Source organism: Anser anser (assembly GCF_964211835.1).
Source record: "Anser anser genome assembly, chromosome: 27".
Taxonomy (NCBI): Eukaryota; Metazoa; Chordata; class Aves; order Anseriformes; family Anatidae; genus Anser; species Anser anser.
Window position 1 is genome coordinate 5,638,412 of NC_139748.1, and position 23,303 is coordinate 5,661,714.

The window sequence follows — 23,303 nt, forward strand, 5'->3', positions numbered from 1 at the left end:
AAAACAAAAAAAACAAGGATGCTTTCGGGTTCTGCGCCTCTTTAGGGGGTCTGATACTAAATTGCTGCAACCCTGCCCTTGTGGGCAGCTGACAGTGAAGAAAACCATGCTTATTAAACAAGTCTGAGCAAGCTGTGTCCAGATAACTGCAAGTGAGCATCAGGTTTTAAAGCTGTGAGGAAAAATGAAGCTGAATTAAAAGCTGGCAGAGTTAAAACCAGTGGGAACTGAATGAGCCATATCCCCTACCAAGCAAAGCAATCCAAGTCAAATGTCATCTAAGGCTCTGGGTAGATTCCTGTGAGGCGGAAGGGGCTATTTTTGATCATTGTGTACAGATGGGACAGCGCCTGGCTCCATCAGTCCTAGTCTAAGAGGCAGAGACAGAAAGGTCTCTCTCTTGTGACGTAAGAATAAAGAGGCACACACATACAAAAAAAAAAAAAAAAAAAAGACATTTTACTTTATTCTTCCTCCAGTAAATCTCACAGACCTGCAGGAATTTTCCTTGCCTTTGGACAAATGCATGAAGGATTTGTACGAAGGACAAGGACTGATGCTACGCTAGAAGCATGAAGGAGAAAAGCTTCCCTTAGCAAACCCCTGCAATACCAGAGGGACCTCTCTCAGCTGGCCGCTATCTGTGCAAATTTAACATGATGTGATCTGCACATCATCATTTTAACTGAGATGCTGCAGACCCAACATGTGAGACACGGGGAAGATCTAAAATCTCCCTTTACAGTTTCTCTGGAGATGTGTTTTGTGACAAAACCAGGCAGTTGCTTGAGTGCTATTTGAAGATACTCCAGGCAAATATTTTTTAAAATTTTTTCCTTATAACTTTTCTCCTCTTCAAAGAAGTGGTGGAAAAATCCCTAAAAATAAAAAGAGAATTCAAAGATCTTTTGTCAGAATGAATGCAAAAATAAAGTTATTGTCCGTATTGTTCCTTATGCAACTCTACATTCTGTATTTGGATGATCCTGTGATATAATAGAAGGGTTAAAATACTATTTTGTTCTGCTTCTATTTTTATTTTTAAATCCCTAAGGGCAGTTGCTACTTAGCACCCATTAAAACATCTTTTTTTTCCTACATCAAAGTGTCTCTTGTTTATGTTGTAATGAATCAGTCTGATGTTTTGACATGTTGTGAAACAATGTAAAAATAATGAAAAATAGCATAAAATGAAAGGCTATGAAACAAAACACAGATCTGAAACATTCAAGATCTCCTTGAAATGCGAAGGCCTATTCCTCAAGTTGCCTTCAGCTGGCAGTGTAGGGAATACTCCTTGCTCCCCGCAGGAGAAGACACTTTCCTGGCATCGTGTAATTCAGCCAGGTGCCAGCGCTTTCCTGGTCCCGCTGGGGACAGCAGCCATCACGGACAGCCTGTGGTACAGCACAGGGAAGAGTTTGGGTCATTTTATTTAATAACCTCTGATGTTTTGGGCGTTTGGATGCTGTGGTTGTTCATGGTTCTCCTGCAGGACTCGAGCACAACGCATCTATATTTACAATACCAAAAAGAGGAGTTCCATAGTGCAAACCTTGGATGTGAGCTGCTTGACAATGAAAAGTGAAGCAAAAAAAGACTCAGCTTCAGGGCTGCATTTACCATGAATTCTTCAGTGTGGTACCCACAGAGCCCCCATGGAGCACCTCTGAAGCAGCGGACATCCCGTGTGAGCTGGTGTGTTGGAGGGGCCCTGGTGTGAGGACAGCACAGAGGGGATGGTGCGAGGACAGCTGATGTGAAGGAAGACAGTGTGCCTCCAAGGGCTGGAAATGAACTTCCTGAGCATGGTCCTGGACTCGGTGATTTTGCTAGCCACAAAAGCACGAGATGTTTCTCCACAGGCTGTCCATGCTTGTGTGAAAGCAGAGGCACAGGATTCCTGCCTGCAGTGTTGTGGGAATAAATGTTTGACTTATTACTCACGTAAAGATGTTGTTGACTTATTGCTGTGCTTTCCCAAGCTCATGTTTTTCCTCTTAGTAATGTCTCTTGTGTTATGTACATCCCCAGTGCATGTAAGAGTGGAAATGCTTCCTGTCAGGGTAATCAGGGAAGCTATTTATCTCTTCAAGTGTTTGGGGGTGGTTACTTCAGGCAGCCACATTTGGTTCATTTTAAAAGGAACCCATGGTATTTGAACCTTGTTGGGTATTTTCTTTTTCAGCAACATCTGGCAGATGGGTTAGGGATTCATGGGCTACATGGATGACAGACTCTTCTGACCTTTCTCAGGTCTGCCAATGACTTTGGCTTTACAAAACAGCTCTCTCTTCACTAGCATCTACTGAAGTCAAACACGTGTTGGGTTACTGGTATCTAAGCATGGCTATTGCCATATGCACTGGTGAAGCCACCAAACAGCTAGGAACCATACCACAGCAGGTATTGCAGGAACCCACAGTAAACATTATTCAGATCCCAAAGTCCCTTAAACTCAGAATCTGAAGGGTAGAAGAGGAAAGAGGGCGCTGCAGCTTCATCCAGGCTTGCAAAGGAGGGCCAGCAGAGGAACTGTCCAGTTGCTTGTCTTTGAGTTCATGAGGCCACACTGCATTGCACTGGGACAACCCATCACTCCCTGCCCCAGAGCTTTCCTTCTCCTCTTTCGCCAGCAACTGGCCAGTCTGTCCTCTCTGCAAGCTACCAAATAAAAGCAGGAAACCTTTTGCTTCAAGTCATTTTGTGTGGCTGTGTGTAGTATGAAATGCCGACAGTGAAGTAACACAAGTTCCCAGAACCGAAACGTGGTTCTGGTACCACCTACATTCACCCATTGAGCACCTCTTGCATTAGGTGTTAAAGTTACCTATGCTTTCCAATGGCACTGCACCAAAGCCATCAGGGCTATAATTAGTGTGATTTAACACCCCCCTACCCCCCCTCCTTCCCCAACTAATTCTAAACATTTATTGTAAGCATTTCTAACTTGTACCTGCAGGAAAACTGAGACACAGTTCATGGAAACTGAGCCCATGTGATTCAGCCTCAGACCTTACAACTCTGGCCCTCGAGGGGTTCCTTAAATTATTTGCTTTGATGTCGCCTTCTTTCATGAACAACCTTTGATTATTCACTGATTAGCTGATCTTCCTTACCAAAAAGTGATGTGACACACAGCATGCTTTGGGTACTCCAGTAAGGCTGCCTGCAATTGCCTCTACCAGCACTATGAGATGGGTGCTAAAGCGTTTTAGTTCAGGAATGATACAAGATTTAAAGATCAAAGGAATTTATCTTTGGCATAATTGCTCAGGCAGGTGGGATGCCAGCCCGTGGTGGTGATGCTCCAAAATGAGGAGCCAGGGATGTCCCTGCCGGGAGCAGCATGGTCCCACCAGGCTCTGTCCTGCTACGGTGAAGGTGGGACTTCTACTTGTGGGACCTTGTAGTGTGTGCTCTTAGGCCAAAAGGGAGGTTTTTCAAGTTACAATATGGGGGCCTGCATAAAGGTCACCCTGCAATACTCGTCTGAGGTAGGTCTAAGCATTGTCCCCAGTATGCATCTCTAGGGGCAGCAGGATAGATGTCTCCCTCAGACTCAAGTTGTCTAAAAGCTAGCCACAAAACTGGGGAGAGATGAACCCTTCCCATAAACCTCTTCCCAAGTTATAGGCAAAGAGTTTCCCCAGAGGTGCACTCTATAAATTAGCACCAGCAGATGTCAACAGACCTAAAGCAACACAGGATGAGGCCACTCTAGAGTAGCACAGTGAGATTGTGGCTGCTCAGCCAGGAGGGTTTGAAGATGAAATCTGCAGCGACATGGTTTTGGCTGAGGTCAAGCACATAACTTTCAGAGCCAGACATGCATCTGGTTCAAGATCTGTGAAGTGCACGTGACCGCAGAGAGACGCTGCTCTCTTGGAGGCAATCACGGGGCTGGGCGAAGACATTCCCCAGCCATTTATTTCTTTACCCTGAAGGAGCAGAAAGTCTGGTCGTTAGCTTCAGTCGCCTAAAGTGCTCTCCATGAGTCCCTCTCACTCAGCATGATGAGAAGCATGTGTCCTCCTGCCATGAGAGCACAGCGGTAGCAGCAGATCTTTGCTCTACAAGGTTTCTGTAAGCCTGGTGTGAGGTTCAAGGGGCAGACCTTCAGGGACTCAGTGGCAGAGTACACTGTGGGCTCTCATGTTCTTTCATATTTGAATGAAATCCCAGGCATCTAGCAACATCTGGCAGTGAAGACAGACATTGCCCAAGCCACTGGACAGGATTTTCAGTATTCAGGGAAATAGACCTTGTGATCCTCTTTTGTAAGGAGGCAAGGTCACTCCAGAGAACGTATTCGACTGCTGTCCTCAGGTTCTGAGCCTTCAGGAAGCTACTAAGAACCCCAAATGGTGACTATCTTCTCAAGCCCTAAATTGATCTTCTATATCAACATCTTCACGTTTTTCAAGAAGTTCAGGATATTAATGTGATCTCTTCCCAGCCTGGTCTCAAGCCCAGCTCCTCTCAATATTGGTGCTGAATACATGAGTTCCTGGACCATAAAATAGAGCTTCCTTACACTCAGGCACTTGAGCAGAAATTTTTAAGATGATTGTGGGGAGAAGTTAACAACCGGGTGTTCTCTTGATTAATTGATTGCACAATAACACATTAAAGCATCCTAGTTCTGGTCCAACAGTATGATTTCTGTGGGAGCGGTATAAACCACACCAAAATTCCCATATTTATCCCAGAAAGGTCCAACACTGGACCTGTTCTTGCAAGGCATGAAGCACTCTTGTCTTGCAGAAATCACTAGGAGATGAGCAATGTCTCTATCTATCTTCTGGCCACTCTCATTAACATCCAGTAAAAAAAGCACAAATAAACCACCCTTAAAAAAGAAGCCCAAAGGCAATAAATGACGGTTTTAGAAATTCTTCAGATTGTACGAGAGTGATTCATAAAGGTTCTTGTTATCTCCTTTCCTCTGTATCTCGAAATCTCCAAGGTCACCACAAAATGCCTGGATTGCTTGGGGTAAAGCTGGGGCTGCTGACTGAATGGTACTTGGAGCCATAGAGCCAGCTGAAATTTTTCCTAAAAGCCTGCAGGTTGAAAACTATGTTAAAGGTAGTCTCCATAAAGAAAAAGAGAAAGGGAAGATAAAGAGATCAAAGCAGTAAGAGCTCATTTGCATTCCACCATATCTGGAGGCACCAGCCCTATTTCAATCCCATATCACTGCAATAGGCAAGAGCAGGACGTGTTTTTACTCCCACCTCTCCACATTTGAAAATAGATCAGTCATCTTAGATCATCCCCCACGTGTAGGCCCTATCCAAGATCTCCACAGCGTTTCAATAATAAAAGACTCCACCAAGGCCAGTTTGCCAGGGTGAGATTAAGCCCATCCCTACACCAGCAGATCTTCAGAAGTCTGGTCTGTGCAACGAGTAGCAGTGACCTACGGCAAGCATAACTCTCTGGCAGCGCTCACTGATCCATTCCAGCTCTTCCCCTAGCTGCCCTGGCTCTGCTCTATGTTATGTGCCCTCAGTGCGTGAAAGCAGAAAGGGGCTGAGCAGAGGTAGCACAGTTCTGTCCCTGGAAATGGTCGATATGAGAACAAGAAGAAATGACCATTAGAAGCCATAGAAATAACCTTCAGAAGCCATCTGCCAGACCAGGGCTGTAGGTGAACACTGATTTTTTATTTTTTTATTTTTTTTTCCAAAAAGGCAAAACTTGAATCTTGCTAAATGTATTCCTAGAGACTTTTCTCCAAGGCTCTAGGACGTGGGCTCCCAGTGTCCTGGCTGCTAATTCCCACGTTACCAAAATCTGCATGGCAATAGAAGGGGAAAGCACTTGTGCTGTGACAAGGCAGGAAGAAGATATCTTATGAGCAGGGTGGGCATCGACATCCTCTGGCCTGCAGGCATACAAGTGCCCTGGTGCTTCCAGTGACTGTTCGGGTAGAGCTGCTTGGGATGGAGTCAGAGAGCCTCGAACACCGCACCAAGGGGGAGCCTGACAGAGCCTCCACCCAGCCCCTCTGCTCTCACCTCCCCGACAGTGCAGGCACTGCCCCAGGCTGCTTTGGGTTGGTTGTGCGTTGGGCAAAGAGTGAATTTTTTATTTCCGATATGATTCTGCAAGTTCGTGTTTTTGGTGGTTTCCATGAAACAGAAGCCCAGAAAGAATTGTTTTCTGTTGATCAAAATTCCTTAAAGCAATAGGAAAAAGATAGTTTTTCCAGTTTTGACATTAAAAAGAAATCATTACAGAAAAAAAAATATATATCATTTGAAAAGAAAAAACATCTTCTGTCTTGGAAGTGTCCAAACAGGACTCCTCAGCCTTACTAAAATTCTGTTTTTAAATGATTTTTTTTAAACATAATGGGATTCAGAGTTGGCCAGTGTTTGGAGCTGGATCAGCATAAACCTTCCCTAGTGTGAACACATCAAAAGCACCAAAATGACTTCTGATCTAAAAAGAAATATTGGGTCATGAATGAGAGCAAAGAGCTTTTTTTAAGCAAGAAAAATGAGGCTTGCATCAAATGTCCTTTGGAGAGGAGAAACGACTTTCCTTCAGGCTTTCTCACAGCCCAGCAACTTCCAGAGTTTGAGGAACTAAATGGCCCCCACTAGAACCCAGGGAAGAGCCTCACATTCCCTGTGTCCAAGTACAAGTTCATTCCTTGCCCTTCTCCAGGCGGAGGCTCCAGCTCCCTGCTTGCTGACCTCTTTGGGAGCAGGGCAGGTCACTGCTGGGGAAGGTGAAAGCTCGCTCTGCCCCAGAGCAGGTCTCCTCCTTACACCCAGTGCAGCTACCAGGGCAAGGCAGAAGCACCTTCCTCTCTGCTGCCCAGCCAAAGCCTTTTCAAAGAGCTAATGAGCAGCAAACAGCAAACAAATGCCATCGGAGCATCCCTCACATTCCCCACGCAAATGTCCTTGGAACCAACTTCGTCAGGGAAATGCTCTGCTTTCAAATTGGCATCTTTTGCCTTGCTTGGAGCAGGATATTTATAAAGACAAATGCTGTGTTGAGAAACTATTACCCAGCTCTGCTCTGGGACACGAGCCACGCTCGCCTGAGGGCTGGCTGGGGGGCACGGTGCTGTGTCCCAGGAAGAGCAGTGCAGAAGGGGAGAAAGCTGGGCAAGGCAAGCCAAGGGTGGCTGCAAGGCACACTCTGGAGAGCCAGAAGCTCCACGGCCAGCAGACTGGGGCTGTTCTGCAACCTGCAGTGCCTGAGAAGGCAGCTTGTGCATCACAGCCTGCCCTGCCTGCTCCAAGCTCCTGCCCAGCACCTCCGAGGAGACCTCTGCAGGCAGTTAACCTGCAATGTGCAGGACGGATTTTCTCTTCAGACCAGTGAAAGGCTTCACAGCCCCCCTGTGCCACTTGCACAGCTAACGTGGGAGGAAGTAATGGGAGCACAATGGTTGAATTGCTGATCCAGTCTGCATGATGGCACCAGAAGTGACTCGCTATGGGAATGTTCCTGGAAGAGTAAATGATCCACCTGGAAGGTATGGCTTCTTGGATTGCACCAGAAAAGCAGACAATGAAAGAGCTGACAGAACATAGGAGAGGGAACAGGATCTAAGGAACCAGGTCCATGTAGAGATGAAGATACCAGGACTCTTCTGCTTGGCCAAGAGAGGTGTGAAGAGAGGTGTGACAGAGAAGATTATGCTGGTTTGATGCACTAGGAGAATGACTTTTAAACTACAAGTTACTGGTACAGAATTTTATAGGAACCATAATAAAAAAACTGTTATTAAGAGACAAGCAGTCAAGACAAATTAATAAGGAATAGATCTACCTGTCACTATTCAGAGTGATTGTCTAAAACCACATCTAGCTTAAGGATGAATAAATCACCAATTCATAGGACTGGGACATGAGGGTCCAGCCAGATTAGAGAAATGCCTTTCCCCAATTTTTTCCTGCAATCCTAAGCAAAAACATGAGTTCCTGTACAGGCTTCTACAAGCTTTGCTGAAGACTAAAGTGCTCCCATTTCATTGCTCTAACTGCCCCATATCTGGGTTCAGTGGGCTTTTGGTTTGGCCCAGGATGTTCTTCAGAGGACTGCGTCAGCCATGGTAGATTAAGATGTTTTTCAGAGCATGCCCTTTGGGCACAGCTCAGTACCCATGCCTCATCCGAGGCACTTGCTGAGATCCCTGGTCCTCTTCTAGGAGCAGGCTGGGATGAAGCTAGCATGGTCTGCACACACACCCACCCACCACAGACATGCTTTTAACTGCATATCAGGGGCACATGCAACCACTGTCACCCACTTCCTTTCTTTCATTGCACTAAAGGTTGTGCAAGGTGCATTTGGCCCTGCATATCCTGGCAAAGCATCAGCTGGAAGTCTACGGAGAGGCAGTATTGGATTAGGGAAAAAGCTCTCTGAATACTAAATTCCACCTCTGCTTATAGAATCATAGAGTCATTGAATGGTTTGGGTTGGAAGGAACCTTTGAAGATCATCTAGCCCACTGCCCCTGCCATGGGTTTGAGAGATGCCTGAGAAATTAAAGCCCTGCTGGACTCTGTAACATACCCACAGTTAATTTGTGTACATTTGAAACCCTTGCACACACATCTGGCCCAGGGCTGCTGCCTCTGTCCTGTTTCTCTTCTGTGCACAGATCCTCCCATCACTGCCAACTCCTGCCCCCCAGCTTTGTTCAGGAATCCCAGACAGCTGATGCCCATGGTCTCCAGCCCCGCTCCATTTACTTTCAGACCCACTGAAAGGAGATGGCAGAGCCCAGGGCTGGCAGGGAGGAAATTGATAGCCTATAAATGACTAGAAGCATATGCAAAAACATGCTGTTTTCTTTCACTTTGAGGGGACCTGGCAGCACACAGTAATCCCTGTTACTTCTCCGGCTAGCAAGAAATCAGAGAAAGGATCTGGCAGGCTATACGGTCACACACAGCATGTTACTCCTACCGGTGACAGAACTCTGAGCTGGGAACAAAAGCAGCCTGCTGCTGAGCTGGGGAAGAACCAGGGAATGGCACTAAAAGAGCACTGGGCCAGGCTGCCTCTCCCCTTGCAAGCCACATCTCGGGGGAGCTGCACCAGCTCACGTGTGGGGCAGAATACGGTCCCAAAGTCTGACACTAGCAAGTAAAGTTGTACACGTGAACTGGAGGGTTGGAAGAGATGCAGTGCTGAACCTCTGCAGAGTTTGTGTCTGTCACAAACTGGAAAAAGCAGACAAAATTTGGAAATATTTTACTGAAGACCAATTCTGATACATATTTTTAGTTGAAAATGTCAGACGAACTGATTGAAATGCTTTAGGCTTACAGGAAAACATTTCATTCACCAAATGCCAAGTCATGACAACACAATATTTAATTTACATACATTATCTGCTTGTATTAACCTAAGGTACAGTGTAGAAAAATCAGAAGTAAAACAAAACCCAAACTGAAACAAATCTTTCATTTCAGATTCTGCCTTTTACAATATGTTTCCATTCAAAAAAATTTCAACCACATCTGTCTGTTGCCTAGAAACTTTTGCTTTTGACGAAGAGCAGTTTTTGCCCTAGGTAACTGTTTCTCAGAGAAAGACTTGGTTTTCCTGTGCATCGTAAGCAGACCATTTTACTGCACACAAGCAAGCTGCGACCAAGGGGCCCTGCAGGGTGCAGTGTGCCCAGCACCACCACAGTGGGAAGGGTCTGTGGCTCCATGAGAACCCTGGTTTTGGCGCTGGGCTGTGTTTAGGCACAGGAGGAGACATCGCCTGAAGAGCTGTTCCCCATCTCCCCCTGATGGAAAGATGACGAGTTTCTGTATTTGACTGGCACACCGCTTTGAAGCTGTCTGTGTTATCTCCAGGGCAGTGCGTACCCCTATTTAAGAACCCACGTCCTAGGACCAAGAGGTGACCAAGTATCAGGGAGCAACCATGCACAAGCACATTGCTGGCAGAGGACGTACGGGTTGGCATTCAGAGCCTTTTACATGGGCTTCCTCTCCTTGCATGTGACCTCCCAGATTTTCTAAACGCTGATGTCAGTGCTGCAGCTACACATCATTCTTTCAAAGAACAGGAATCCTGTTAATAGGGTATGGAGGCTTGTACCTGGTTTTGCACCTCTGGACAGGTCCTCTGAAGTTCCTGGAAAAGTACAGGAGGCTCGCTGGCAAAAAATAATAGGAAAAGTTTTGACGTGAGGCCTGTGTCTTACTGCCTCTGATTCCTTGGAGCAGACTGGTAGCTCCAGTAATAGCTGACTTCTCTTACCCAGGAGGTGAAGAAGGATCTTAGGTCAGAGGAAAATGAGCAGTTAATGTACCAGACGCAAGCTGATGGCTTTATGCCCAAATCCTTGACCTCACAAGAGGGAGTGCTTCTCTAATACTTGTCAGAAAGCTCTCTGAAGACAAAGCATGCAGATCTCCAAGGGTTAAGGTCCCAGGTGGGATTTATTCAGCCTGGCCAAGAGCTGTGAAGAAGCCACACCTGTGCCTTGGCTACGTGCAGCACCTCACCCTGCACCAGTGCCCTCTCACCACCGTGTTGCAGCCAGCCCTGAACTCCCCCTGTGCCCACAATCATATTCACTGCAGTGGCTACAGTCATCTACTGAATCCAGCCAAGCTGCGTTATGGACTCTGTGCTCCCAAAAGACCCCTCTCACCTCAGTTTGCTCTAAGTCCTGCTTCAACCTGTTTAGATTTCCACTGCCCTCATGACAGGTTTGGTGTGGGGAGGTCAGAATTGCAGTTCTGGTCCTTGCAAGGTCTGGAGTACTACAATGGGGTTGAGAGGGCTGTAAGCACACAGTGCACGTGCAGACGTATGCATGAACCTGCGACAAGCTGTGGAGGATGTCTGTGCAGCACACGTGTGCTGAGAACCACTGGACACACAGCAGTGATGGGCATGGCCTGCGGTCTCTCAACTGCTGCTCAAAGGCCAGGAGCAGTATGGGCTGGGAGCTGGCAGGAGGGATGAAGGGAGGCAGTGCTCTGTCTTGGGAAACAGTCCCCAGAAACACTCACACTTTGACCTTTGCAACGTTTGGTTTGGTAAGACTTTGTGCTGCCGAAGCCTCTGTTTAAATGGCACTTTCTAAACACTCCCAGCCAGCATGGCCAACCAGCAAAGACAATTCAGTTTCATAAACAACCAAAAGAGCCAAGGATGTGTTCTCATGCCTGAAATGGGTGTAAGGCTCAATTGTGGTGTCTCTGACACTGCTCTAGTCAGCTCTGGTGCCAGCTGTGTTGCAATGCTGGCCGGCAGACACGAGAAGGTGGGCTGCTGTGGCTGTTCCTGTTCCAGCTTGGGGTGCACCATGAGGCAAATTTCCTTCTGCAGCATCTCTGCCCTGCTTGTACAAGTGCTGCTTCAGAGCCACCCTGTAAGCTTGAGCTTGGGTCACCCCCACTGACAGCAACATCAGGGGAGCTGTAATCAGCTGGAAAACCAAGCCCTGTTGTCAGAGTACTTATTTAGTGTCACTACTCTACCTTTCCTGTCTATGCTAATTTTCTAGCAGAACAACAAATAGTTATAGCTTTTTCTTTGGCCCACGACTCATATTATGTGAGCATCGTTCCCTCACGAAGGGACACTTCTCCCTTATGGCCTGGCTTGGTTTTAAAATGGGTTAGAAACCCCTTGATCTAGCTACAGATCCACATGCAAGGCATCAGGCTAGCTTTCACTGTACTTTTTACATGGGGACCAGTTGCCTGTTGCACCCAGGGATGTTTCGATTGGATATCAGGAGGAATTTCTTCATGGAAAGGGTGCTCAGGGACTGGAACAGGCTTCCTAGGGATGTAGTGGAGTCATCATCCCTGGAGGTATTTAAAAGATGTGTAGAAGCTTAAGGACATGGTTTAGTGGTGGACATGGTAGTGTTAGGTGGTGGTTGGACCTGATGACCTTAAGGGTCTTTTCCAAAGCAAATGATTCCATGATTCAACCATTCAACAACTGCCAGAGAAACGCACTGCTTTAGTAGTGTTACCCCCAAATTTTCACCTGCACCTTCAAATCTAGGGTCCAGCTACCAGCACTGCTGTACGATAAGGGATTAGGTGGGATCCATCCATCCAGGCTCAGCCCCCAGCCAGGGGCCTCTGAACAGCAGCAGCTTCATCCAGACACCTTGCACCTTGTCTGCACTGACCCACAGTTGTCTAAACAGGGGCCCTGAGGCACCTCCACATTCCCCTTGGCTTCCAGACACCACGCTAGGAAACTCCATGGGTCCTGAGGCATATGGACAGGCCCACTGATGGGATGTCTGAGATGCCTTGAGGTCTCACAGACTGCACTTAAAGCCACAGCTCAGGGAACTACATCCAACCCCGAAACACCATGGCAAATCTTTGGCCAAACAAAGAGATGGTTGCGTTTGGCCCACAGCTGGCAGAGAGATCTCTGAGCTGTCTCTTCTCTTCCAAACACTTTGGACCCCAGCAGATGGGTAAACAGGGTCCTCCTCCAAGCAGGATTATTTTTTAATCTTGTTTGTGGCACTAATTTCAGTCACAACTGTGAGAAGCTGTCGCCAAGCTAGAGAACTACCTGTGCAGGCAGGGATTTTCAAAAAAAATAATAATAATTAAGTAATGGCCTGAAAATTGCAACCATGTGGGAAGCTTGGTCTCTCTGGGCCCTGCCTGTCATCACAGTGGAAATTAAACAGGTGGAGGTTATTCTCCTCATTAGCAGATGAAAGGCCAGGCTCAGCCCAGAGGCCTCAGGCCGGGCTATCTGCATTGTTGCCACCTGCACTGGAGAAGGCAAGTGGTACTGGCCCCAGAAAGCATTTCCAGGTCACTGCACGTGTATCAAACCTGCAAACAGCAATAATACATAATCTGCAGCTGCCTCGAGAGGACAACAACATATCATAATCTAACACCTGCTTAGAAATGAGACAGTGTCCACGTTTTGCTTTTCAACTCACTCGTCGTGGAGACATTGTACTCTCTGCCAAAGCAAGTAAAAGAAGGAACAATCACGTCATGACAAGGCTGAATACATTTTATGCTCTCAACCAGGAACGGAAGGCAATAATTCACGCTGGAGCAGGACTAGCTTGGGATGGTCTGGCACTGCAGATGATTTATATTTAGAGTTGGGCTTGGCAGGTGCTTTTATGGAAGTTTGGTTTTCTATTGTACTCAACCTGTCCCAAAAATAATTTAAACCATCATGCTTTATGGCATGGCCAACTATTAACTAGCACCGCTGGGAAATGCTCACAAAATTGCCCTTGTGCTGCTGGAGACATGATATTGGTGTTGGTCAGAGACAGCCAGCCTCTGTAACGGCCTGTGCCTAAATATCCGGGTTGATTGAGAGAAACCCTGGGGGCTGACAGAGGATTTTACTCCCCTCCTGCCTCCCCTTTTCCCTGCTCCCCAGCTCCATGAGCTGTGATGTTGGCGTGGGTGTCCATGATGGGTTTTGCGGTGCTGGCAGTGATGGGCTGCAGTGTCCTGTCAGCACGGGTCCTGTGGCGTCAGCTCACGCAAGGCGACGGCCAAGGCCTACAGTCCTGAAGCCTGGTGCCAGCCACCCAGCTTGTGATGCCAGAAAGGGCACAAAGGGGGCTGGCTCACCCCCAGACCCATCCTCACAGACATCCTGGAGGCAGCTGGCTTGACCACGTGGCTCTGGAAATTGGAGCCATACCTTGGGCCCTGTTAGACACAGGCTTGATGGCGATGGACTAGCTCTTGCTGGTGCCCAGTCCCAGTGTTAAGTGTTTTGCTTTCCTCAAGAGATTTTGATTAAATGATATCTTCAAAAAATTGCTCCTGCAAAAGTTGCTGATTTTTGTGTAGGAGAGTAGATCTGGACAGAGTGAGGAGGGAAATATCACCTCTCTCAAGCAAGCAGAACAGGCTCTGGGGTGCAATTCGCAGGCCACCCTTGCTATTGCCATGTCTGAGTACCAATGGCTGACCTTGTGTATGGGGAGGGAGTCAGGAAAAGTAGAAAAAAAATATGATATAATTTAGAAGCATAACTAAAACTTAAAATAGCTTTTTCTATCATTTAAGACCTGTATCTAGGGCTTTACACAAATTGAGAAACACCGGTGTTCCTGCTGGTAACTGGGCAGAAAACCACAAGACCAACGTTACATGCAGAGGCAGGATATTGCTGGACAACACCCACAGTTATCTGCAAGGACTGGCAGAGTCCATGGGATGGCCCTGGGACAGGATCGCTGTCTGTTGGCCTTCCCCTGCCACCCACCAGAGCTTTTGGGGTGCACAGACTAAGGCTGACATTATGTACTTCAAGGGTTTCTGTCAGCGATATCTACTGGGGCATCTACCAGGGACAGATGTGAAGCTCACACGGGGTAGAAAACTAGGAGACAAGATTCATCTTCAGAAGAAACCCTGATCTTCTCTCCTCATTCTCACGGGCCACTGGCAAAGTGCAGACAGTGCTGACCAGCCTTCAGAGAGCAGCCTGGGACAGCCCTGGCAATGTGGCAATGGGGAAGCCACCTATGGCGCTTGACAGGCAGCCACGGTCTCACAGACTTCCCAGGCTGCTTAGGCCATGGGTGTTTGTTCAGCCACATCAAGTCCTGACAAGCCTTGGCAAAGGATGAGGCAGGTGCCACGGCCTTGCCAAGCTCCCCCAGTCAGTTCTGCCTTTGTGGGAGCAGTGTTTGGCCATTATCTCCACTGGACCCCACCATAGCAAGCTGCTACCTGCTCTGTTCAGGTCAGGTTCCAGATGACCACATCAGGCTCTTAGTCCATGCTGGTTTGAACTGAGGAAGAAGTGACCACCCAGGCCTTAGCGGGGCCCTGAGATCCCTCAGCTTGTGCTTGACCTCACAGGCACCTCCAGCACTCAGATCCTGCACCCTCCCCAGTAGACTGCTGGGCTGGAGACATTTTTGGAGAAGCTCCCAGGCAGGTCCATGAATGCTCATTCTCAGATATTATCTATGACCAGGACAGCCAACCCTGTAGGACCAGGTGTGCAGAAACCAGGCTGGAGGCGAGACATGATCCTGCCCAAGCTGGAGGATAACAGTGCCCGGTCTGGAGCCTGCTCAGACTGCTCTGAATGCGCTTATGATGCCTTCAAAAATGTGGAGGAACCGGACTGGCTCTGTGTGGGGCACACGGATCATGGCCCCAGTATGTCCTTCACCCTGATCACCCCTTCCCAGGCTCTAGGCTGGGGCAGGAGAAGTGATGTCCATGGAGCAGGGATTGGGATGCACGTGGATAGTCTACCAGGCTGTCCCTAGCTGCTGACGATGTCTGTGTAAGCAGCAACCTGAGGAGCGCCCCCCAACCAGGTAATCTTGAAGGTTCTTCTTAGTTTTCTAATCAGTTCACTTATGCAATGTCCTAACTGTGTCCAAGGGCATAGCCTCAGACAGCTAGAGAACTCAGCAGCCTACAGCCATCAGAGAGGTCGGCATGGAGTTGTACAGGTGCAACCAGAGGACCCGTACTAGGTTAAACCAATCATTTCCTGAAGACATAACATCTGCATGGAGAAGTCAATGCACTAAGCAATGTGGTAGCCTGAAGTCGTCTGGTGGGTCCCAACAAAATGGCCTGCCGTGGCAAAAGGGTTGAAGAAGTGTCAGCATAGCTAGTGCAGCATTTCCTGACCCATGCCTGCTACACCCACATCAAGAAGGGATTGCAGAAACACCATGCGGGCAGTTACAAGTTGCGAAAGTGTTTCTTCCAGCTGCAGATGGATACCTTCTCACCCCCACACAGCCCACAAGACCTCACCTTTTGCACCAACAACTTTCCGCTGGCCTCATCATGCACCCACACACTTGTATTATCTGGCGTGCAATGCTGCCTGTCCATGTTCTAATGCACTATCAAAGGCATCAGCGAGACGTTTTTATTCTTACTGGTGGGGTAAATGAAAATGGGTTGGAACATTTTTATGCTCTGAATAAGGGAGAGGGGGGTCACCAACCAGACAGGGTTGAGAAACCTGGCAAAAGAAGTGTCGGAGCAGGTGGGGCAAGCTGCACCCAGAGGCAGAAAACAGTCACAGCCCAGGATTCAGGTTCTGGCCCAGCTCTCTGAACGGAGTTGGCACACAGAAGGCAAATCTTCCCTGTCGCAAGCACACCGCTCGGGACCCTCCCTATCTCTGCTTTGCTGACAAGGCAGGACAATGGAGGCAGTTCCTAAAGCAAAGAAAGTTCAAATTCCTCCAGCCAATTACCTCATGGCAGTAAATCTTCCACCTCTCTTTCCCAGTCACTGGTGAAGCCTGTCTATTGTCTAGGGAGCCCGTCTGTCTGCCCCAGCACAAAAGGGAGAACAATCAGTGGGCTTGAGTAACATCCGATGTATTAAAAGACGGAAGAATAAAGCAGGGAAAGGGCCAAGGAGAGCTGGGTGGGGAGGAGATCTCTAAGAGGCCACTCCGAAGTGTGGGTGTCTGGCTTCAAAAGGCTTCCAGCCTTGCCTGCCTCATGCAGGTGTTATTCAGGCTGGTTCCTGGTCAGAGCCATGCTGGGGAGGGCTGGGGACCTCTCTGTGTGGAGGTTTTTCAGAAATGGGTGTGCTGATGGACTGGAAGAGGATCTCTGCCGACAGCTTTGTCCAAGCCTTGTCCATGCGCCTCACAGAATCACAGAACGGCTAAGATTGGATGGCACTTAGAGCTTTTGAATCTCCCCGAGGAGGAGACCCCACAGCCTCGGGGCAGCCTGTGCCAGGGCTGCGGCCCCCCCAGCACAGCCGTGCTGCTGGGGGTCAGGGGGAGCCTCCTGGGCTCCAGGTTGTGCCCAGCGCCTCTGGGCCTGGCCCTGGGCACCGCTGACAAGAGCCTGGCTCCGTCCCCTCGTCCCCTCCCTGCAGGAACGTGCAGGCCTTGGGGAGCTGCCCCTGAGCCTCCTCTTCTCCTGGCGGGGCAGTGGTCAAGCTGCTTACTCCCTTGGGAGCTCAGCAGTTTCTACTGTAGTACAACCAGTCCCTGGTGCTGCTGCATCAGCATGGTGGGTATCAGCGAGCACCTCTTGATTCCTTCTGCTGCCCCTCTGCACTGCCAGGCACTGCTTACATCAGAAAGAAAATATCTTGTGGTGCCAAGCTCCAGGGGCTTGGAGAGCAATGAAGCTACGTTACAGCCATCAGCCCTGATGGTCCTGAGAAGGGACCTGCATGCTCTGTAGTTGATTAGAGGTCCGTAAGAGGTGCCCACTTCAGCCTTGCTGCTTGGAGCCCACCTTTAATGAGCTGGAGCCACATATGAAGAGCCTCACCCTTTCTTTAGACAGCAAGGGGAAAGACAAGGTCCTGGGGGATCAAATGTGAACCCAGCCCATGCTTAATCAACAGGGCACTGTTTGCTTGCTGTATCCTGCACATCTGTGCAGGAAAAGAGAAGCAGCTGCAGTAATGTCTGCTTTACAAGGCTTATTCGGTTGTCTGGAAGCACCAGGAGCTGCACGTGTGAAGGAAGCTGCCTCTCATCAGTCCCTCCATCTGCAGACCTATCTCTGTCTCAGGCCAGGCTATGGCCTGAAAATAATTGCCAGGAAAAATTACTGAAAGTAGGAGAAAGACAACTTCATGAAAAAGAAGGGTTTCCTTAAAGCAAACTGCAAGCTCTGACGAAATGGGAGAGACCTCAGGACTGTGCGCATCGTGAGAAGACTGAGGATAACCGAGTGACAAAGGGACACCGGGCCATTTTGACAGTGGTGGTGCTGGAGGGCATCGCATCTGGCTGATGTCTGACCATCACCTCTTCCTGCCACTGCTGTTCTGATCACCACCAGGTGCCTAACAAGCGCTTTGAGGGCTGACTGCAGGGGAGGAGGAAAGCAGCTGCTGCAGAGCTCTGACCAGGTGGTGGGATATGCCAAGTCCCCTGCAGCACACCCTGAAAAAGCCTCTCTGTGCGTAAGGGATGGAGGCTGGAGGCAGCACCGTGCAGCAGTTGCAAAGCAACACGCCAGTGCTGGGGCAGCAGCATAGGTTTGCTTCCCTGATTTGTCCCCCAGCTCTGCTGCACTCTCCTCCCTGCTCCGTGCATCTGGCAGCGTGTTGGCTGCCGTGTGCATCTTTTGTCCTTGGCAGCCCCGCTGCATTATCATGATACCTTTTGTTTTCTTTTTCCTCCAGTACAGATATGTAACTTGCTGGGTGATGATGAGCAGGCGCTGTTTGTACAGCCTAGGCTAGAAGTGTTTTCATCTGCAGCCCAGCAGGGCAGTGGAGAGAGGGGAGCAGCAGAAAGGAGCTGGAAGTTGCTATGAGGACACACAGAAGGGCTCTGGCTTCATGCTCAGCCTCAGATGACTCTTCTGCCCTGTTTGAGTTGAGCTGACCTTGGACACAGAGATTGAGGCATTTCTGTGGGTAATCCAGGGAATACTTTGGGTTTTGACTACCTTCCCACTCAGGATGTGGCCATACTCCTTGGGGTATGGGCAGACACCTTCCCATGACTGGAAGGGTTGCCAGCATCCTGATCCTGCATAAACCATCTTCTGAGCTGTGGCCTACATTGCTCTGGGTTCTTTCTCTGCCTGTAGGGTGGGAGGTGGCATCTCTGCATGGCCGTGAGACAAGCAGCCTCCCCCATGGCCCAAGCTGGTCTGGTGTTCCATCCAGTTCTAGTTTGATCTTGTTTTTATCTTGTGCAGTTCAAGCATGCAAAATGTTTCTGGAGAAAATCAGTGATTGTGTCATTTGCCCCCTGCATTTTGGACTCAGCTTTGGGAGCAGTAGTATTTCATGGCCCCAATGGACTGAGGCACAGAGAGACAAAGCCTGCTTCTCTGCAGTGCCTTAGAGCTGGCACAACTCCCATGGCCCACCGATCTGCTGAATATTGTGAAGGGAATCTGAAACCACCGTCACAGCCACAAAGCGATGTGCTAACCCAGACTATTGTGGAGAATGATGGCTGGTGGCTGATGGAGCAAGGGAGACCTCAGTCTCGTTAGCAGATGCCACAGGTGCTGTGCAGATGTCCTCTTCAGAGCCAGCTGCACCCATTCACTGTTTCGAGCTGCTCCTCACTGCCACAAACCCAAGGTCAATGGTCCTGCAGGACCTCTGAGTGGTCCCCACCCTGCTTCTGGCAGTAAGCTGGGCTGGGACAAGCTGCCTTTGAAGGATGGTTTGTGTGAAATGGGGCTGGGAGTGTGACCACAACCTCACCATTTGTCCACGCCCCAGCGGAGAGTGGCACGGAGGTGGTTTCCTGTGTCCCCGTCTGGCACCGCTCATTGCAGCAGGAACATCTCACCGCTTCTCAGTGCTTGAAATGTAAAGTGCAGCCAGGGCTGGAGATGGGGATTTGGCCACGGAATTAGGCAATCCAAGCATCTAGACCCTGAGCAGTGACTGAGCTTCTCGTGCAGAAACCATTGTCAAGCCCTGAGGGCAGCAGAGACACGGACTCTCATCTGTCGTCGGAAACTGAAACCTTGTCTTTGCTGGAGAACTGGAGACTTGTGCCTGCCCCAGTCCCTGCTTTCAGGAGATATCTTTGCTATCGGAAACCGAGCACCATGCCGTGGAGGGACATGCCTCACAACTGTCCTAGATCCCGGGTGGTGGCAGGTCAGGGAAAGGGCACAAAGTGCTGCACCGGCTGGTGCGAGGTCAGTCCCCAGCCGTGGTACAAGTGCTGCAAGGCTCCGACAAAGTTAGTCACTTCAGAAGGTTTACGCATCTCAAACAGAAGCAGCAAGGCAGGGAAGGATGAAAGAACATGCTGAACACGGTTAGCAGTGGCTGCTACATATAATTCCAACAAGAGCACGGGGAATGGTGCCCACCCACCGTACAGAAGGTGTGGGGCAGCGCTTGCAGCATGCCACGCTGTGACGCAGACCGAGGGCTGTGGGGGCTTGCACAGCAACACACTGACCTGCAGCCAGCCTGCAGCCATCACTGCTGTACAGGATCCTGCTGCCTGGGCACTGTTTTTAAGGTGTAAATAGAGCCACAAGACACTGGGCGGAATGAGCCCTGAATCACCCTGAGACTTCTGAGATTTCACCCTGAGTATTGAGATTTCTGGTGCAGATCTGCCTGTTCAGCATCTAAAAAATGTGGAATAGCTCTGTTTACTTAATATCCCAGCAGCACTTGGAAACCTGGCAGTGATCTGTTTCCCTGCTCCATCAGATAGCATGTTCCTACCTCCTTGTTATATCCACCAGCATCAGTGCATTCCTCTCATGATAGTGCAAGTAATTCTGTTATTCCTTTGGACACCAGAGATGCCCGTCTCTGGCCTTCAAATGTCATATATGCTTGCAGAATGATGCAAATACTCATTTATCTTGAAGAGACATCAGATTTTTCAAGGCAACCACCTCAATGCACTCCAATTACCTTCCAGCAATGGCTGTGGGTTCCAAACAGATCCATCCCATCTCCAAATTTCATCCTGATCTTAGCAACCAGCTTTGCAAAGCATTATCCTGTCTTTTACTACTCACTCCCACAGAGGAACCTCAGACCGAAAGCTATGTGGGTGCAGGATTTGCAATATTAAGTCCTGGAGTCAGGCTGCAAGTGATGGGTCTTGGTCTGGGAGAAGTGACAGGAGGCACGGGGGGGGGCAGGTGTGGGATTTCTGAGCAAGGCTGGTGGCTGTTTGTTCTGCAGTGCACAGAGGAACAGGCCCCAGCGTGTGTTCTTGGTAAATAAATGAGATTACATCAAGAATACACCCAACTCCTATAATTTACTTTTCATCTTAACAAAACCAACCCTTCATGACTCGGGATATTGCCTAGTTGCTTGGGAAAAGGGTTAACAATGAAGAATACTGGATTTGTTTTATTTGCCTTTTGAATTTTGAGCCTTTAGAGGACTGGGAAATCACTTTTTCAAACGAAAGACCCTCACTTCATTGTGTGAGCCCAGGAGCTGGTGTTTTGCTACAAGCTCTAAGTGTGAAGGTTTGCCGTTGCCACCAGCCGCCAATGTATGGGCTTCTGTGCTCCTGGGATCAACACCTGCCTGGTTCCTTGCCAAATGATCTTTCAAAAAGTGACTGACCTGCGACACTGATGTTGTCACCATGTCAGTGCCTTGGGAGGGTGGGAGATGGGAAGTCAACACCCAGGGCTGCTGCTGTGGTACCCCCAGACTAAGCAGAAGCCCCTCAGCCACTCCAGCCCTTGGGAAACAAGCAAGGCAGGGCTTGTGAGGACCCTAGAGCTGAATCACAAAAATTCCGAGCAGCAAAATGCCACGGTAAGACCACGTCACCACCCAACCACCTCCAGCACGTGCACATCAGCAGGGAAGCCTCCCAGCTCCAACCACAAGTTTGCTGGCCCTTGGCCAGAGCTGCCAGTGCAGCGGTTTCAGCAGAAACTGCTTTTTTTCTTTTTTTTTTTCTTTTTTTTTTCTTTTTTTTTCTTCTTCTTTTTTTTTTTTTTTTTCTGAAAGCAGCAGCCCTTGGTTCTGCAGGGTTTTCAGCTGGTGTCCGGGCTGGGGCTGGAGGAAGGCTGCAAGGGCTTGGCTGCAGCAGCGCAGGTCCCGTCCATGCCAGACCAGCCTTATATTCAATTTGAGTCTTCAAAGGAGCCCGCTCCCGCTCTGCACTATTAATACTGCTGTCTTCCCTACCACAAGCTGTAAATCTCTTGACGGCAGGGAGAAGAAAGCATCACAGAAAGATGCTCCCTGCGGCCGGTCTGCGCAGAGAGGCTCCGTCAGGCAGAGGCATCAAGGAGCTCATCTTCCTGCCGCTGCTTGCAGAATGGCCTCACATGCCTGCAGCTGGCAGCGCAGCCTCCACTGTGCCCATGGCCTCTTCTGCCCTCAGCCCACGCTGTCCTGTTTCCAATTTCTCCTCTAATGCCAGCTGGTGGGGTGTCACGTCTCAGTATTACCCCTCAAAACTCGTCCCTGTGTCCCAGCTCCCCAGATCTGCGCAGCTGGCTGCCCTTCTCTCCATGGCTGGAGAGGAGCATCTGCTGGGCAGCTTACAGACCACATTCCCCCATACAAAACCAGCATTTTATTTTTCTACTTAAACTCACTAGACAAAAATGCCGCAGCTTTTCCCACATTTGCTGTTGAGCTTCCAGCCTTTACCACAAAGCTCTGTCCATTCGCACCCATGCAGGGCCCTGAAAAAACACCATTGTCCTGACCTGAACACCTCTTGGCATCCTGCATGTGTCAACAGAGGCAACTTCTATTGCTGTTGGGTTGCACAGATTAAAAAAAAAAAAGCCTAAGAAGGAGCAAAATTAAATGAAAATGCCCTTGCTTTGCTGCCCGGGAGTCCTCCATGCTAAGAGCTGAACAGATCTGTAATAGATATGTTTAGTCTGGAGAAATTTAGTTTGGCTCAGGCGAGACCTTGCTGTACTTTACTATTACCTTAAAGGAGGTTGTAGCAAGGTGGGGATCAGGTTTTTCTCCCAAGTACCAAGTGATGAGGGGAAATGGCCTCACGTTGCACCAGGGGAGGTTTAGGTGAGATACTAGGAGAAATTTCTTTACTGATAGGGTTGTGCAGCATTGGAATAGGCTGCCCAGGGAAGTGGTGGTCACCATCCCTGAAGGTCTTCAAGAAACCTGTAGATGAAGAACTTAGTAGCATGGCTTAGTGGTGGACTCCAGTACTAGGTTAAAGGTTGGATTAGATGATCTTAGAGGTCTTTTCCAACCTGAATGACTCCATGATTCTCTGATTCTGTATCTTAAGAAATGGCAAATTTGAGGCAGGTTACCTGGATAGTCTCTGTCCCAACACATGCTCCCACAGAGGAACTAGTTCAGTCCTGTTCATTATGCTGGGCAATCATTGCCTCCTGCTCTGCTCCTTTTGGGTTGTGCTGGAATATTGCACCAGTAGAAAATGGAACAAAACAATGACCTTATTGTAGAGATGGGGAAAAAGGTTTGATTGACTCCAAATACTCTCATGGAGTGACAACACAAAGCTTGGCAATTTGGTGTCAGTGTTTCCAATTGTTTGTGGAGGCAGAGGCTGCAAGCCTCTGAAAATACTAAAATACTCTATGTTCACAAAATCCCTTGGACTACATTATTCTTCATCCAAACTGACACAGTTAAATGTATTGAACTGCTTGAAATAAGTTCAGTAAAAACATTGTCTACAATCCAGAAAAAATTCCCCCTTTTTTCAACTTGTGAGGGCAGTTGAAGTATTTTCTTCTAGGATTATTTTTCTTGCTTTCTACAGTTTAATCATCTCCACCTAAAAAGACCTCTAACAAGAATCAGACAGGAACTGGTGAAAGGCCTGCTGTTTTGATCAGGGCTGCATGAAATCTTCCCAATATATTTCTC

The 23,303-nt window shown here is 48.8% G+C and overlaps 1 protein-coding gene across 2 annotated transcripts in view; it reads right to left on the reverse strand.

The window, feature by feature from the left end:
• Positions 1-23,303, reverse strand: part of LGR6 (leucine rich repeat containing G protein-coupled receptor 6) — a 137,490-nt gene that overhangs the window by 86,524 nt on the left and 27,663 nt on the right. The window lies entirely within an intron of this gene.